This window comes from Macrobrachium nipponense, chromosome 1 (genome assembly GCF_015104395.2).
Source record: "Macrobrachium nipponense isolate FS-2020 chromosome 1, ASM1510439v2, whole genome shotgun sequence".
Taxonomy (NCBI): domain Eukaryota; kingdom Metazoa; phylum Arthropoda; class Malacostraca; order Decapoda; family Palaemonidae; genus Macrobrachium; species Macrobrachium nipponense.
In genome coordinates, this window is record NC_087200.1 from 122,352,627 (window position 1) to 122,372,137 (window position 19,511).

At 45.3% G+C, this 19,511-nt stretch overlaps 1 protein-coding gene across 1 annotated transcript in view; it reads right to left on the bottom strand.

Annotated features, from left to right (window-relative positions):
• The window catches only part of LOC135218925 (uncharacterized), a 535,388-nt gene extending 521,089 nt beyond the window's left edge, over positions 1-14,299 (bottom strand). The window contains exon 1 of the mRNA XM_064255367.1: positions 14,152-14,299. The gene's annotated coding sequence lies outside the window, so the exon portion shown is untranslated. The remainder of the gene's footprint in view (positions 1-14,151) is intronic.
• Between the last annotated feature and the right edge of the window lie 5,212 nt (positions 14,300-19,511).

The following is a 19,511-nucleotide window of genomic DNA, read 5'->3' on the forward strand; positions in this document are numbered from 1 at the left end:
ACTCATCCATTCTTACGGTCACACCAGGACTAGATGCTGTTCAGCCTGCGAGGGTCGGGTTCGCTACACAACGTGTTGAGCAGCCACCACGGGTCCCAGGGAAAAACGATTCCAAGGACCTGTGGGCAATATCCCGAAGGTAGAAGGAGGGGCATGTGGTCTGGTTGGACCAGACCCCTGCCTTCAGTACCTGCGCCACGGAGAAGTTCTTGCGGACAAGGCAGCATCTCCTTCGCATCGAAGGCGGTGAAGTCCATTAGGGAGGGGATTGTGAACGACTCGAACCAATCGTCAGGGACCGAAGGGTTCTGAGTCTTCGCTACGAAGTTCGGTACGAAATCGAGCGTCACGGATCCCCATCCCCTGGATGCTTGACTTCGCAGGAGAAGTCATGCAGTTCCTCAGAGGAAAAAGAAGGGAATAGTCGCATGACCTATCCCTCTTCTCTACTTCGGTGATGTCCAGTACCCATACTGGTCTTGTCCGTTTGCCACGAAGTCTCTCGCATCCTCCTATCCCCATGCAGCGAAGTTCTCGGTAGTGGATAGGACACCGACCACTCCATGGTGGTTGTCTATGGTATGGGTACTGTGACAAGCTATTAAAACGAAGTAATGATTGCTCTGAAACAACCGAACTAAGTCAACAGCGTAGTTCGTAACTGACTCGGGCGCTCTGACAGCTGCCGACTGACTGCGTTCGGTAGGAGGCAAGTTGTCCAAGCATCCGAGTAAGTCACGTGACCTTCGCTTTAAAGGGTTATGCCGAGAGACCAAACATGATATTGTTATGATACAATAAAGTTTGTTCTACTTACCTGGCAGATATATATATAGCTGTATTTTCTGAAGTCCGACAGAATTTTAAAAACTTCCGACACACGCAGTGGTCGGCCAGGTGGTTAGTACCCATTCCCGCCGCTGGGAGGCGGGTATCAGGAACCATTCCCATTTTCTATTCATAATTTTTATTTCCACTGTCCCCACTGAGGGGAGGTGGGTGGGTACTTGATTATATATATCTGCCAGGTAAGTATGAACAAACTTTATTGTATCATAACAATATCATTTTGTTCATGAAACTTACCTGTCAGATATATATATAGCTGAATCCCACCTTTGGAGGTGGGAAGGGACAGAATAGAAGGATTTTGGGAAACAAATGCATGCAGATGATTTACATCTTGGTTCCACCTGTTAGCATAGCTGGCTTCGTGGTTACTGCCACGTAAGTCTGCTTGTGCTACTTGAGTTGCCAGCGAGGTAGAGACCTATATAGCCGGTGCACTCGCAGATGATCTGTCAACAGGGGCGAGACCACGACGTGACTAGACCATATTGACCATACCATGAGGGCTAAGAAGTAAAATAAATATATATATATATATATATATATATATATATATATATATATATATATCACCACCTGACCAACCTAGCCAAAGTTAAGGTGTTTTAACTAAGGCTTAAGAGTTTAAGAAGTCGCCGTTGTCGGCGACTCAAACAACTAAATTAAGAGCTCTTCCTAACCATTTTCTACAGGATAGGATGAGTGGTACTTCTTGCCCCAACCCCCAAAAAAAAAAGATTGTGTCTGCAGGACACGTATGGCCCTAGCGAGCAGCAGATCTCATATGCCATCTTCACATCTCGCAGGGAGTGTGAATGTGAACACAGAGTTGCTTCGCTAAAACATGGTACTCAGGATGTTGCTGAGTGCCATGCTCTGTTGAAATGCTTCCGAGGCCGCGCCCTCACCTCGTGAGCATTCAGATAAAAAGATTTCAAATCTTTGTGTGCAAAACACAATGAAGGAGCATTTTTGAAGAACTCCTTAACACTAAAGCCAGGGTGTTCTTCGATATGGGCAAGTCTGGTCTTTTTCGGAACACTGCAGATTGCCCGAATGACTTCGACTTTCTTGGGTTTTATGTAGATAAAACTTGAGAGACCCGACAGGGCACAGGACTCTCTCTGGCTCCTGCCCACTAACTTGTGCCATCCTTGCTTCCAAGCTCCTGGCCCAAGGAGGACAAAAACGGGTTTCCATTCTTAGGCCACAACGGAAGGCTTAGAGAGCACACCGCCTTGTGTTCTCTAAAGCCAAAACTTGTGACGATGGCTTAAAATTTCACTAACCCTCTTTGTCGTATCTAGGGTGGTTAGAAAAAGGCCTTCCTGATCACATGCAAGAAGTTAACAGGTAGGAGAGGTTCGAATGCTTTGACATCAAGAACTTCAGACTACGTCTAAGTTCCATATTGAAAGCTTCGATCAGGACATGCACAGTCAGTCCGTCTGTACTAAGTCAGGTGACCGACCAGTTGACCAGTCAGACGAATCAAGGACAGCAAGGCTGACCCTGAAGACCATAAGGCCATATTCTTCGCTGAAGGATGAGTGTCTGGACTGCCTGGGCGATTCAATCTAAGCAAACCTTGGGGGGGTGTATCAACGCAACGAACCCAACGTCGTCAGCGAATCAACTCCTGACTCGAGCTTCTGGTGCCAGGAGAAAGGAGCGAGGAGCAAAAAGGCGATTCAGTCCCCGAAGAAGAATGCCTGACAGTCCAACCTGGTCTCATGTTAACACGATCATCGGGGGTGTATAAACGCAACTGACTTCGTCAACAAGAAACTCAGGGCTACTATATGTCGCCTGATCTCGCACGAGTGCCTGACTCCAAGAAAACAGGTGAGACAAAAAGTAGATGGTGAGCGAGTTTTCGAGATTCCACAGAACTCAAAGATCGTGAAGGGCTTTGTTGTTTGACAGACGCAAATCTCTGAGCCCAAAGGCCGTCAACAACATATTTGCATATTCTTTAATAGTTTTGTGACTGCCAGCTTATCCCATTCTTCAGACAGACGGAAATGGAAGATGGTAATCTTATTCCTGTCAACATCTCGATAGTCTGAACGTAGTCAGACTCAGAGCGGAGAGGGTTATAGGTACCTTTCGAGTTAGAGTAGACCGGACTCTCTCGGAAAAGGTCCTTGGAAAGGGATCTAGGAAGTATGTGACCTCTGTGAATCCAGGATCTGAAGGCCAACATGGGGCGATCAGCGTCATTGTCGCTCCCTGTGACGTCATAATCCTCTTATTACATTTCCTAAGCGATTGAAAAAGGGGAAAAAGAGACTAAACATCCATCCCCGTTCAATATCATAGGATGGCGTTTAATGGTACCGATCCCGGAGCGAGTGAGAATAAGGGAGCAGAGAAGAAGAAGCCTCTTCGTCCTCAACATATCGAAAGAGAAGAATGAAAGGGCGTCCCTGAAGTCTACACAACTCTCAACTTACTTCTAAAGAAAAATTCCACTCGGAAGTGAATAGTTTGCTGCCGTCGATCGAGACGATTTCGAACGGACTTTTTGTAACCTCCTGTAACGAACCTGTAGAGGATCGTTACATTCTACGCCTGTTGTTTATAATAAGGCCTCTTTCCTCGTAAACTCGAGCAGGGACCGAGAGAAGATACTTGTTAAGAAATGAGGAGAGCTGTGGAAAATCAGAGTTGATGTGGACCACTGGTTTCCAAAAAAACTCGTTTCGAGGACTGGAGGGAGGGGACGACCGAATTGCATTTACTTCTTTCAGATTAAGATCCAGGACATCTGAAAAACTCTATCCAGATGTTCCGGCACCTTCTTCCTATCATGACACACTGAGAGATGTTCAGAATCATTCCTAGACCTTGAATAATATTTCAGTTTCCCGGTAGGACAAAAAAACTGGTGGTGAATTGCAGTCTATTCGGGGAAACAAACTTCTTCAGGAAGGAAATGGTCCCCAGCAAGCTCATCCATTCCCCTCCCCGAGTATGCTTACTTCCCTAATAAGCTGCGCTTTGCCTAAGCAAGAGAGCATATAAAAGTGCAATGTTGCGGTAGACTCGTAGTTCTATACCGTGCGGTAAACGAGCACCGAAAGGATTAAGAGATAACTCTGTTGAACATAGTAAGGCAAAACGAATGCAACATTTATTCATTCACGTAAGAAATCCCCTCCAATATTAGGCTAAAGTCCGTGATTGTAGGACAGAGATACAGTAGTCAGTCAATTTCCGCAGGAGAGACGTAACCGCCAGCACAGAGATACGGTTAGTCAGTCAATCCCGCAGGAGAGAGAGACGTAACCTACAGCGCATGACAGCGCACGATCTGTACTGGCTCGGTTGGACAGTCAGACACAGCAGCAGCCAGCAGCTTACGAACGTCGTCTCTTAACTTTATGTCTGGGTTGCCAGCTACCCTATTCTATGAAGAAATAGGTCCGTTATTTTTTGAGCAAAAAGACTCTCAAGCTGGTATATTTAAGCGAAACAGAAAACGCTAAATATATAGATGCGTTTGTGTCGTCAGAACCACTACCATACAACGGTAAAAGATAAATCGGAAACTCCTGGAAGGCTGCAGGGAGTAACGATTAAATGTCCTTAAATAGACAATAGACCTCTCGGTTGCCATCCGAGAGGTAACTACAGCAAGCGTATATGACTTGAACCAACCAGAAGTAAATAACGCAAGGCAAAATATGAAATTATATCACAATAAAGTTTGTTCATACTTACTGGCAGACATATATATAGCTGATTCGGAAATACAGCTACATACTATCTGACAGGCAAGTTTCATGAACAAAAACTTAAGAGAATCGAAGCAGTCAGCTCAAGCTTCTTATGTTATTGGACATAAGCGTTTCATTGACGTAGTCTACAAGTCTATTTCTTGTACGAGTCTGCGAATGACGAATGAGAGCTCTTCCGAATCTTGTCAATAAGAGCTTATTCGCTTACGCAATATCAAGTTAATGAGATGTTTGTCAATGAGAACTACCCATTTACGGAGAAAGAGATATTTTGTCAATGAGGGATACCACTTACTTGACAAAACGATTAGTATATTGTCAATGGGGAACGTCACTGAATTGACAAAACGTAATCCAGGAAGTCGAGCATTTAATTTTCCGATTCCCGTCTCAAACGAGGAAGGGGCAAGAATCCTGTTAAGAGACTGAGCCTACGGCAGTAGAACGCGATGTTCAATTCGGCAGCGTAGTCCAGACTAGAAACTAACAAAATCTATCATCTGAAAAAACCCTTCAGATGGGCTAAAAAGCTTGCAAAATTTATCCTGGGAAGAGGAAGAAACTCTCCAACCAGCTTCCTCTCCCGTATCACAACTAATGCCTGCTAAAGCTTAAAATTTATTGGCAGTATGGCAAAAGGAAGTCCTGTCTTGCGCTTTCCTGAAGAGCGTCCTTTTGATGAGTGCCTTTGTAAGAATCCTACTGAACGTTGCCGAGAGTCCTGACGTGCAGGACATCGAGCCTTACATAACCCGTAACTGCCTTATCGCAAAGTCTTGACTGCGGTAGTGGCAACTTAAATTTATTGGCAGAATGGCAAAGGTTGCGGTAGAGCAAACGAGATCTTCCCTTGAGCTTTCCTTAACTCCATCCACCCTATGCGAAAAGCAATATTAATTGACAGAGACCTCTTGTTGAATTCACGAAACCCAATGTCTTGCTGGGTTTCGAAGAAGAAGTTGTCTGTTCACTTTAAGCTTCCTCTGAAGCACTGCCTACTTCACATTCTTTGCAGGTGAGGTAGAAGGTATCACCGAAGTAGAGGTAAAAATTCTTTAGGCCCATATCTGAAACAAGAGCTTGAAGAGTTCAACAGAAACGTTCAGCCAGGCGACACACCTGGCGTGCGCTGGTGCACGCTCGGCGTCCACTGGCGCGCGCTCGGCGTCCACTGGAGCGCGCTCGGCGTCCACTGGCGCGCGCTTGGCCTGCACCCGCGCGCGCCTGGAGTCCATCCGAGCGTCCCGGGCGTCCGCTCTCAAAAGCTTCCTGCTACTATGACTTCTTTACGTTATTTCTCGTGGAAAGACGGGACACGAGTTCAGGCGACGTTCGCCTTCTTACTTCTCACTGAAAACGCATAACGAGAGAGAGAGAGAGAGAGAGGACGTGAAGCGTCCTCTTCTATAAAGCTTCTATTTAGAGGGCGCGAGTCCTTCCGAAAGCTCCACCCCCTATGCATGGGGAGGGACGTTTCGGAACGAGAAGCAATCTTTCAGGATTCGTGCACGCGCACGCACTTTGGCAGTCTGGGGATTTTCATCAGAAACTGCCGAAGGCACGCCAGATCGGTGGGGGTTCCTTGTAACCCTCCTTAGGCTTTCGACATGCTCCCTCCCCGGGTCCTGGGAGTCAAGCAGAGGTCCCGGCCTAGAGGCGAAACAAGGCCGATCTGACGCACCCTCCACTACACAAGGTATCACTGCACTTCTGCACTTCACTTTTACTCTCTAAAGCAAGCACTTTCGATTCTAAGTTACGAATCGAAAGAGTATCAGAGAAAGGGCAATTCCTCTACAGACACTGCTTAGGGCCCGAAGGCAACACTGCAGGGTTAGGAGTAACAATTACAGAAGTAGCACTTCACAGCAATGAAGGAGAGCGAGCACCTCTCGTAGACATATTCATAGCCCGTAGGCCATACTACAGGGTTAGGCAAAATAAAGTCTACAGGAAGGTTAGCAGGTTCACTACCCTGACTTTTGTTACTGATTAATTGCATACATACGAATCATACGTCTTCCTTACGGAATTAGACATGTTTACTGATTAATTGCGTACATACGAATCATACGTCTTCCTTACGGAATAGACAAAGTCTCACACTCCTTATATGACAAATCTCAACAAAGAAGCAAGACCCATACCCCTCGTGCATACCAAGTGCGGATCTACCGAAGCTCTCGGTAGCCACACCCTATCTTTGCAGACAACCCCGTCTGAAACTAGCCTAACTAGGTTCAGATATTTTATGCAAAAATGAATCAAATTCAAATCAATTTAAGATAGCGTATGCCTAGCCACAAATCCAAGTAAACAAATCAAAGACAATTAGGATACTTAGCGGCAATGAAGTTTCCAAAATCCTAAGACGGAGGTTACTGAAAAAAACAGGTGTTTTCAGCACCAGCGACAGAAAAATTATGAATAGAAAATGGGAATGGTTCCTGATACCCGCCTCCCAGCGGCGGGGGGGAATGGGTACTAACCACCTGGCCGACCACTGCGTGTGTCGGAAGTTTTTAAAATTCTGTCGGACTTCAGAAAATACAGCTATATATATATCTGACAGGTAAGTTTCATGAACAAAAAATAATGTATTTGTTTGTCACCAATGCCGGACAGCGAGGTGATGATTCTCTTAAGGCATGTGCCCAACAGGCGAAAGTCAATTGCCTTCTAGAGACCGAGGTCCCTGAAGGCAAAACATCTCATAGTTGTTGAATCTCAGATAAGGAGAAACAACACTATGTACCGTTGAAGACGAAGGTAGATATTGAATGCAACCTACGTCTTCACAGACGAATCGAGAGAAGGATTCTCAAGATTCTGAACCTGTGTTTACAAATGACTGAAAACGCTAACCGCTATTTCATTGCTGTCCGGTGAGAAGTCGTAGTTGCAATGAAAGCGGGGCGTTCTTCAGTAATGAAAACACAGGGGAAAGCCGCCTGAAGAACTGCTTCTCATGGGCTGAACATTTGGAAGTAGAGCTGTCAGGTCGGAGAGTAGGCGATGTCTTTTGACACATCTGTTAATTCGGGTTGAACAATGAACAATTGTACACCTACGAATATGAGATATTTTGAAGACAAACTCAGATGTCTGCAAAATCATTCGCATTATCGCAGTGCGACGCAGCGGGAGACTTGTACAGACTTCTGTTACCGTGCGGTAAACAGAAAGATGAAAGAGTCTAAGAGATATCTCTGTTGAAAATTCTCGCAATGTCGAAGGCGATGGAATCTATCGTCACAGCAGTAGATGGTCCTTCATTATTGCGAGAATCCCCGTTAATCAGAGACCTAAGTCCATGATTGTTGGGCAGAGATACGGTTCGGTAGTCAATCAAAGCAGGGGAGAGAGACATAACTGACCGTGCATCTCGGAGGCCCAGCTGATACTGAGCTGCTATCAGGCAGTTCAATACGCAGTAGCTGAACCTGAGCTCTCGCTGACTCGTCATCCTGAGTTGCCAGGTAATCCATTATTCCACGAAGGAATGCGTTCGGCTAGAACCACCGAGCATAAAAGATATGCTCGAGCAATTATATTTAGGCGAAACAAATTTCGGTAAATATAAAAGTTGAAATGGTGTTGTCGTGACAAAACCATAAGTATATAAAATTGAAACTGAAAACTCCTGGGAGGTTGCAGGCAACCCCGAGTTGCAGTTCAATTAGAATACTTCTCGTCTAAGTAGCAATCCGTAGATTAACTAGGATATGCGCCTACCCCTCGGGCAATTCAACTGCTTAGTAGAATTATGTCGCGAGGTTAATATACGTAGTATATTTGTAGGATTCTGAACAACGATCTCCATCCTAAATTCTTTCCTTCAAAAAAACAAAATAAGGATTGGAGATCGACCACCTTCGATCTCTATCAAAGAGAGTGAAGGAGAAGTCTTCCTCGAAGGAAAGCTTCAATGGTGAACAGAATACCAAGACAATAATTCAAGCCAAACTGGATATTCCCGTCCGTTCTTCTCTATTCCAGGTTGGTCGCCTACTGTGAGAAAGTCTTCTTCAGCAGCAGTCTTCTTCCTAATGCTAGAAATTCCAGGAATTTGAGCATAGGCGAGGTTCCCGATTATCGTGTAACATATCAAGGATTCTCGTCTCGCTCACTTTGGACCGTGGTCTCGCCTAAGTGTTTGGAGATCATAAAAAAACTCGAACACTCTGAATGCGCTAGAAATTCCGTAGAATTCTAAGCAGTCTGCGAAACCCCCACCGAATTCGTCAAACGATATCGGCTAGTGGTCCTCTCGATTCCCGTAGAAATCGAGAATGGGGCAGGACCCCTCCTCAACGACCGGGGCTTACGTCAGGTAGGACCCGAAGGTCCCCCCCGGTAGCGCAGTCCCCCAACGTGGGATCCTAACAGAGAAATCTCTGTAGGATCCCTCCCCTTTCCCTCGTAGCCGTAAGGAGAGAGGGAATGGGGGAGGAATTGGATACTCGCTCGCCTTCCCAGTGGAACTAGCAGTTGGAGAAGAGTAGAAGCAGCCATCGCCTCTCAGAGTCTGGGAAAACGTATCGTCAGGAGAAAACGTTTTCCCGCGGAGGGTTACAAACTCTCACTGTAGGTAAGGGTCTGCCGCCACTGTGAACGTCGTCTAGGTGGGGCTGATCGACACCTGACAGGAGAGAGCCGATACCGTCCTCCGACTCATTCCAGTCCTCGTCGAGGTCGAAACCTCTCAGGAGGACCGAAGGAGTATTTAAATACGGTGTCTGAAGACAAGTAGAAACGCCGCTGTCGCAGTAGAGGAGGTGGAAGTAGCTTGATCGACCGGTCCAGAACTGAGAAAGAGCCTTTCCTTGTCCCGGAGACGAGAGACTCTGGTTCGAGACAGAATCGGCAAGCTCCGATCGCGGCAGACCCACCGTCGGTTTGGGTTCCCTCTCGGGCCCCAAAACGACTCGAGCAGAGACGTGGGCTCTGCTGGTGGGAGCGGCAATCCTTCCGCAAGGTCATTATGCTGACGAATCAGCTTAATGACTTCTGCAAAATTCCTTTGTATCTCGGGAGTAACCGCGTCTTGCGGAGTAGGACCGTCCAGTCCCTCCAGCAAGAACAGATCCCGAGATACTCCTCCTTCAGAAGGAGGAACAGCGGCAGACCCCTGACGGTCGCCTCCAGCTACTTGCGCGTATGTCCTGATCGGTCCTAGAACCGTGCCTGGATCCATACGGCGTCATAGCGGGATCGCGAGCGGCGCACCTCTCGCGATCACTCCTAGGTACCTCGCTCTCCGGTGTAGCCCGAGGAGGTTGAAGGTACAGGAGAGGCAGACCTGACGCTCCCCCCTAGCTCGCTGGCAGGACCAGCGTGCTTGGAGGGCTGCTGCTGATCGTCAACCCGCGGTGGCGATCGAGCAGCAGGCCTAGCCTTGCCGCTCGCCTGGGGCGAGACGCTCGGCTGAGAACGTCGACGCTGATCTCTAGCGTCAGGCGAGCTGTTGCTGGTTACCGTCTCCGCCCGGTCCCGATGGGAGCGGCGGTCAGGTGACCTGCTAGGCTCGCTGTCGCGGTGAGACCGGTGAGCGTCCTCTCGGCGCGTCGAGCCGCTGGTACCAGCCGTGGCTGGTACCGACGGCCGCGGGGACCCCCGTTTCTCGCCTCAACCCGTGGCTGGCGGTCAGCGACCGTCACGTCAAACCCGAGCAGCCGGCTGGTCGCTGCGAGAGCGTCCGCTGGCCTGGCGAGAGTCGTCTGCACGACTCTCGCCAGTCTTCTGCTCCGCGCTTCGGTCTTAACGGCGAGCGAGCTCGGGCGTCAAGACTTTGGCTGGACGGTCTCCCGCGGGAGACCGTCCACTCGGTACTTCTCGCGAACGAGAGGCCGAGGCGGATCTTGGTTTAGCGGCAGAACCGCTAGAACCAGGCGAGGAAGTGCCAGCCGAAGCTGGTACTCCTCTGGTCCCCCGTCTTCTTCTCCTTGGTAGAAGAAGAGACGGGCCCTGTTCCCGAGGGAGCAGGAGGACCAGCAGAAGAGCTCCCCGAATCGCCGAAGCGAGACGGGCCCTTAGAAGGTCCCGAAGGAGCCTTCTTAGGGGGGAAAACCCGGGTTACCAGCTGGTTGCTGCAAGAGCGGCCGCTGGCCTGGCGAGAGTCACCTTGAGCGGCTCTCACCTCCGCCCTTCTGCTTCGTGCCGCGTCTTGGCGCCGAGCGAACTCTGGCGCCGAAACTTGGCTGCACGGTCTCCCGAGGGAAGAAACGTACACTCAGGATCTCTCGTGAACGAGAGACCGAGCCGGAACCTGGCGTAGGGGTATCGCCGCTAGCACCAGGCGAGGAAGTACCAGCGCTAACCGATACTCCTCTGGTCCCCGTCTATCTCTTCCTTACGGAAGGGGAGACGGGCCCCGCTCCCGAGGAGCACGAGGACCAGCAGAAGGACCCCCCGTCCCACCGGGGTGGGACGGGCCTTAGAAGTTGTCCCGAAGGAAGACTTCTTAGGGGGGAAGGAAGGCAGCCTTCTTCTTCGGCTTATGGGCCTTAGAAGTCGAAGGGGAAGAGGCAGCAGCAGACGATGAAGACGAAGATGACAGCTTCCTCTTCTTCCTCTTCCTCGTCAGCTCACGCAGGACAGTCGTCAGGTCCTCCATCCAGGCCGGAGCCGGGGCTATTGCCGAAGCAACACGGCCCGACTGCACCTGTCTGGAAGGACCTGGGACTGGGGAAGACACACCGTGGGCAGGACCAGCATGGACAGGCTCAGGAACCAGGAGCGACAGGAACAGCAACCAGCTCAGGAGCGGCAGGAACAGCGGCAGCGGTAGACCCAGAAGGGACAGCCAAGCCAACAGCGGGAATCACATCAGCGGCAGGTACGGCAGGCCCAGCGATCGCCTCGTAGAATCATCGGCAGCCAGCGGGAACCTGGGTACTGGCGGCCGGTCCAGGGGTGAGCTGCTGGAACAGCGGAAGTCTGGGGCAGGCAACACGAAGAAAACAGGCGGCGGCGGCAACGCCCCCTCGGTACGGCGGCGGCCCAGTAGCGGCAGACGGCGTCACCGACACAGCATGGGGAGTGTAGACCAGGAGGGGGGGGAGCAGCATAAGCGGCCGTGGTAGTAGTGGAGACCGCCCCAGACCTCGCTAGACGCTGCAGCAGCCCGTGGATGCTAGGCACGCCCTGCCGCCGCGGTGGTCCATACCTGTCCAAGGTCGTCTCCCACGGATGTAGCACCTGCGGTAGCATAGATAGATTAGTAAGAGGGGTTACCTCACGCACGGGGGGAAGACATGGCCCCCCCACCCCCCGAACGCAAGGAAGACCCCCAAATACAAAATACAACGAGGAAGCTGAGCGGGGGGCAGGAAGGAAGACGAAGAATCGGATACCAAGGGAGTCGCGGGAGAGCTTTCCGACGACTTCCTGGCAGACCTTCGCTTCCCCTACCCCCGCACAGCAGTTAAAAGTAATATGAAAATGAAACAGAATACTGGCCTTGCGATTCACTTCATAGAACTTAAAGGGGAAAAGATCAATTCCCGGGTAAGAACGGAAACTTGATCCAAATAATATGATGCTATCATAAAATATATATGAAAATGAAACAGAATACTGCACTTGCGATTTCACTTTCACAGAAAATAATCGTAAGGATCAATTCCCGGGTAAGAGAGAAAATTGATCCAAATTAAAATTATGCAAATAAATAAATGAAAATGAAAAGAATTCTGCATTGCGAATCCACTTTCATTGCATTTTACCATACAAAATAAAAGGCTCGTGCCGAGCGCAATCACGCTCTCGGTAACGAATGCACAGGGCAAAAATATAATGAAAAAAGTACTTACATTTTTCAATTACACACTTTCGCCCAAAATACATGACTCGGCGAGAGCGCGCCCGCCCTCGGCACCGAGACATAATTCAAGGGTTCAATTCATGAAAAGAGAGGAAATCGCCGCATCTACGGCGATAGCTCCATGTTGGTTCATAATTAAGTAATGAAAATGAAAACAGTGTACTTACAGTTTCATTTTCAAGTCAAACAAACCATTAGTAGAAAACACAATATAAACAAAGCATAAGATGATGAAGTGGGCAGAGAGCGATGACGAACACGTCCTTCACACCCGCGGCCGAAAGCAAAAGTGATTTGTTTACCTCCCAGTCGCGCGCCGGACAAGCAGTTAACTACCGTTCTCCCCTTGTTCGAAGCTTACGACCGTTCCAGCTGCCGCTAGCTACTTCCTATTGTTAAAGGACCTCAGGTTTGTATTACGTATCGGAACAAACTTACTTTGAAAGGAGAGTAGAGGTCTTTAGCTCCATTTCTCACCAACAAGAAGTCTCGACTGATGCCCATCTCCGGTGTCAGGACGCGTTATAATGTACTTTTTCGGAGGGTGGCATGCATTGGTAGATGTTGGCCTGCTGCATGCCATGCGGTGTTTTACCCTAAGTACTTTTTCGGAGGGTGTTCATCCGTGACCGTCGGTGTGTTGGGCCAGTGCATGTGGTTGTTTACCCTATTTATTTGAATAATTAGCTATTGCACGCTTAGTCGTCGTCTCCTACCAAAACTGTAGTTTCCTAAAAAATGTCATGGCATGGGACGGTTTTACGATTGTTGTGAAGTAAGTGCCCCAAGTGGTGTGAGGATTTAGCACAGGAAATGGGAAGTATTTGACACAAGCGACTCCGCAAACATCAAGATGGCGTCAATCTTCTAAGGTTTTTTAATAGTAAGTGAAAATTTTGAAAGCGTTTTGGTGTTGTGGGCCTGCGTTGGCCACCCTTTTCATTACCCCCAATTTAAATCTTAAAATATGGCCTTAATTTCTGACTTTGGAGAAAATACTTACTTTGAAAGGAGAGTAGAGGTCTTTAGCTCCTTCTCTAACCAACAACTCGTGACTGATGACCATCTCCGGTGTCAGGACACGTTAAAAGTACTTTTTCTAAGGGTGGCCAGCCGTGATAGTTGGCGAGTTGGCCAGTCCACGCAGTGTTTTACCCTACTAGGCTATATTGGTAGGTAGGAAACTAATTTCCATTGAAGTACCCAATGCGGAGTTATTACCTTGATCTACTGGTAATAGGCTACAAAAGACCGTTCTTTTGTATCCTTTCATCAAACTTTACTGATGCTCCGGAACTACCTAGCTAGCCAATAGAATACCTAACCTACACAGTGGCCTGTCATTATTTCTTAATTCTATACCTAGATTTTTGGCATTATGCCAAGCAATGGGGCAACTAAGGCCATTTACCACCGAAACAGAAAATGACAGTAAAAGGTTTGGAAGGTGTTACAGGAGGAAAACCTCGCAGGTGCATTAGGTACTACCTATGAAGCAATTGTTAGGGGAGGGTGTCATGGCGCTTCCCATACTCATACCTAAGCCTACAGGATCTCGGCTCCCCTTTGTCAACATGCCCCAAACTCTAAGGACGTAGTCCCCTTGTTAATATACGCAATCTTACCTACAAGATACTCTGTAACAATGGCACTATTATGTGTAATCAAATTATCATTATCCAAATGCCAATTATTCTGGAGATGTAAAGCCCTCAAGGAATGCGGAATACTCACAGGTGACGTTATGCACATTGCACAATCAGATGAGAATCAGATTAAACACAAGAAACAAAAGGCTACGCGTAAGCGTAATCTTGCATTAAAAGATACGTAAACATTAATACTTTTACATAATACAGCAGAGTCCCTTTCTTTAAAATGAAGTTATCAGACTACAAATATTAGAATATTCATCTCCAAAGGCTTTGTTCATGAAGTGGGTATTTTAGCTGTTTCTCTTTTTCTAATCTTATCATATGCCATCCCCTATGTAGTGAATTAAGAGGCCGATGTTGATTAGTTTAACGATTAATTTTCATTACGAGACGAGACTATTTTGCTTGCCAATATCATAGTTTTTTCAAATAAATGCATTTGAATTTGTTCTTGGTTACATCCACGAGTTTGTATCTGTTTCTCCCAATTTGTTGAATTCTCTAGATGCCACATGTTCAAATATTCTTCAGCTGCCTTAAGCTACAAAAAAGAAAAAAAAATCATAGACACATTAATTTTCTGGTATGTTGCTGACACATTCTGTCGAAAGCAACAGTGGTGACGACAATATCTTGTGTTCGATCGTCATCTTGCAACGAAAGATCAGCACCTATTTTGCGCGGGAAGTCAGCTCAGCCCATTTCCAATACTTTCCCAAACCAGAACGACTTCATTTAGATTTTGTACACTAAAAGCACTGTTACCTACTAGCAACTATAGTGCATTTAGATTCACATTTATACACATTCCAGGGCATCGAAATTGTTTAATGGTGATATTGAAACTATATTCACAGGATGTTGTCAATTTTAGAATACAGCTTTATTGAATAATGGACACTATTTGGCAAGTTAGGCTGCCCGCACACGGGACACTTTTAGTGGAAAGTGGTTGGCCACATAGACACATTGTCACTGTTTAACTACTTAATGGCCAACTGATACTATCTATGTGTACCCGCAGACGAGACATTATTTCTGCCCACGACAGTTGAATTTCCAAGTGTCAACATGAATAACTACAGTTGGTGTTGCATGGGTTTGCGCTTTACTACTGAAGAGAAAGGAATCGCTAAAGATATATTTAAAAAAATAATTAGTTTCATATTTTACTTCACAACTAGGAGCCCCTCTAGGGCAGTAAAAGATTTAAATATATATGATATATTGTGTGATGGAAATGAAATAAAGAGGGAATTGTGTATGCGTATGCGTGCATGCGTATATATTGTATATTACACACACACATATATGTATTATATATATATATATATATATATATATATATATATAATATATATATATATATATATATATATATATATATATATATATATATATATATATATATATATTATGTTTATAGCCCCTCTCGTCTACCCAGAGTTTATTAATTCATTTTATTTCTAAAAGAGCAGCCATGTTCTCCTTAAAATCAGCTGATTCTTAGGCGGGAAACAAACTTAACCGGGTAAGGCATTTCAGTTTTAGACCGGCAGGTCACAGGATTAACTAGGCCTCGATATGGGCTTTAGGGATTCTTACCACTAGCAAACTGACCCATCTACGATGGGTGATAAAATACGGGTGCAGAAGTGAAAAATTATATGTACTATTTGTTTAGCAATATTAAAATAAGGGCAATTTTTATACATACCTACTACAGAACCTCTTTGTACACAATATTATCAGTTTGTCCACAACCTAATTTCAAGTTGGCAGAGTCAGTTGCTCTGCTTATTGCCACATACAGTTGGCCATGCGCGAACATGGGTGACGGCAGAAACACACCAACACGATCCAAAGTCTGGCCCTGTGACTTGTTTGCAGTGAATGAGAAGGCCAGGTTGATGGGAAACTGCCTGCACCGTAACTTGAACGGAAACTGGTTGTCCGAAGACATCAGAGGAATCTGGGGGATGAACAGACGTTTGCCAGTTTGAGGGCCCGTTGCTATCACTGCTTCGATGACGTGGGAGTTTAGCTCCATAACGGTGTACCTCGTTCCGTTGCAATGTCCATTGGCAGGATCGAAATTCCGAAGCAACATTACTGGGCAGTACTTCTTCAACGTTATTTTGTGCACTGGCAGTCCTGATGGATTTAAGTTATTCAAAAAATCTTGCGGAAATTGATGGTAATTTTCATCTTCTATTGTGTCCGAGCTGAAATATGTATGAAAAATCATAAAGTAACAAAGTCTACGGGAATAACCAGCCTCGTTTCACGGCCAGAAACAGCTCCGTTTCAGGGAATCCCTTCTCACCCCCACCCCCTACAAAGGAGGAGGGTAGGTTGGATGAAACCCCATTACAAACCATCTTAGGGGTCCCCACCATAACCCTGCAAAGTTTCATGCCCACCTGACCAGCCGTTTGGCCATGATTGAATGACAGACAGACATTACGCTCATTATAGTATGATAAGACCTCTTTTCCTTCCAAATTTGCTGGTTGTTTTTCACTTGTCAGGCAATGCCAGAGGATAAGGGTGAAAACCAGATGATTCCAAAGCATCTAGATTCTCTCTCAGTCATGGCCAGGACCTAAAGCAAGGTGGATGCGCCAACACCTCTGACAGGAAGTCAGCCCTTTGTCCAAAACGCTGGTTGGTGCCGGATGCTGGACCCCCTTCACATATCAGACATGTTCCAGCCTCCAGGATTTCCAAGGTACGTCTAGAAAGTGCAAATCCAACCAGCACTATTTCTCCAAGACGACTCTTGCTAATTTCCATTTTCAAAACTCCTTATCACTTCTCGATTGAACTTCCCTTTGTCCCCATCGGGCCACGTGCTGCCCCTGTGACCTGTTTCAAGTTTAAACCTTCATGGAATATCTCCCTTAAACACTAGAGTTCTTCCCCAGTGTTAGATAAAATTGAATAACTGTAGCTTTGTGCAAGAAGACTTTTCTTTTATTTTACGCTGTATCTAATCTGGGAATTTTTCCAGATTTGCTGAATCGTGTCCTGTCTCGCCCGCAAGTGCTTTCCTTACAGTAACCAAGATTACAATGATCCCTTTTTGAAGCCAGCACTTATGTTATAGATTTGGTCCCACGTGCGGACAAGTTGCATTTACTTTTCCCAGGCTATTCAACGGCCTCTTGTAAATAAATGTATGTAACGTAATCAGCTGGTTTCAATGGCGACCTCCTCTAGAGTAAATTAACACAATAAATTCTTTTAAGGTAAGTTTCAAGTAATTTATTCTGCATTTTTCCCCTAAAACATTTTCCTTTATGTTTTGGGCCACACGAGGCTGGCTCAAATGTAAATATATATATATATATATATATATAAATATATATATATATATATATATAATATATATATATATGTGTGTGTGTGTGTGTGTGTGTGCACGCGCTTGTAGTATACAATATCTGTATATATCATACACACACACACAAATATATATATATATATATATATATATATATATATATATATATATACAACAACTTACAAATGTCCTTTAATATCTAATTTGTTCTACCTCAGAATTAATACATTTTTATATATGTTAATCGAAGGGGAATTCTTTAGTTGATAAGAAATTTGTCAGCTCATGGGCGCAAACTATCGAACCAACAAATTCATTAAAGTAAGGCAAGCTAAGCACATTTTTAGGAGTTTCCTTCTCATTGGTAACACTATAAAACTTTTTTGAGCTTTTTGATAACATAAATCAATTATATGAGGTGGGTAGCAGACATCATTTCCTATCTTTTTTATGTAGGTGGTCCCCGGGTTACGACGGCTCCGGCTTATGACGTTCCGAGGTTGTGACGCTTTTTCTTAAATATTCATTGAAAAATCCGCCCTGGGTTATGACGCTTGTTCCAAGGTTACGACGCTGACACTTCGGACGCTCCGAGTTAACGATGCTTTTAAAAAACGCATACTATGATAAGAATCCTTTATAGTTTAGCACAGTATATTAGTAAAAATAAGTTTTTTGTTAGATTACAAAATTATTTTGAGGTTATGATGATTTTCGACACTTTTTATGTCGTATTTTTTAAATTTTTTTAGTGACGCCTCATATGCGGAACTAGTTTCCGAGCGAATGTATACACTATAGCTTGGGATGCGCAGTTTATAACAGTCCAAAAGCGCAAATAATGACAAAATCATTGCTTGTTTCCAGTATACATCATTAACAAAACTAAGTTTCTGGTTAGATTACAACGCAAATTCCAAGGTTACAACGGTTTGTTATGCTTTTTAACGATACCTCATACGCAGAACTAGTTTCTGAGCGGAGGGCGCATAAATCAATTTACGCTATTAAACTGTATGGTAACCATAGTCAAGGATAAGGAACGCATTCTCAAACAGTATACGTACATATCCTATAAATCCGAGAGCTTCACCTCTCCACCCTAGAAGAAAACTCGCGAGGAGTATATTGCATAACACAGTTGTCACATCTACAAAATTACAGGGTTACGTAACAAACATCAATTTAAAAACAAACATCAAGTGCTCTAATCGTAACCCAACATAAAAAAAAGGGGGTTTCGTCCAGAAGGCAAGCATAAATTACTGGCATGTGCCTTACAATAAGAAAATAATATATATAGTCTCCACAGGAAGAAGTTTGACAACACTGTAATGATACGTCATCTAATTTTATAGAGATGGACAAAATTTGCAAAAAAAAAGTGGTTTATTACTTTGAATATCAATGTAATAATTTATACCAACTCATTGCTATAGTTAATATAATAAAACTACTTCTGTGGAGCAAAATAATCATATATCAACATATTTTTCATAGAAACTAGGAAATACTTCAAAACAAGTACTACTCATAGAAAAACTAGGGAAATTTTTATTCAAGGGGAATAAATGGCAATTTTTGACACAGCTGTTGGTGATGGACGGACGACATCCCAGTATGCAGAACGATACGTTGAGTCAAGACTCGAGCAACAACAAAGCCAACTTCAAAATGCTCATGCTGTCACGAAGCTTGAGTTGAGAATAAAATTATAATTCATTGACTCATGTGTACTGTCGGCCAACGAAGAATTGGCGTAGTTTCTTAATTCATTGTTCGCTATGGAAATATTGTCATATGCAGGTGCCAGATTATTTATTAAAAATAAATAACATTTCCTTTCAAAGGTGCTATACTTGAAATAAATTACATTAGAATTGAGTCGACTTATTCAACGTATTAAAGATAAATATCTTGCAAAGTAAAGAAATATATACCGATGGGTCCATGAATTCTAATTTTATTCTCAACTCTAGCTTCGTGTCAGCATCAGCCTTTTGAAGTTGGCTTTCCTGCCGCTCGAGTCTTGACCCAACGTATCGTACTGCACTGGGGTGATGTCATTTCGTCTCCTACAGCCGATAAATAAT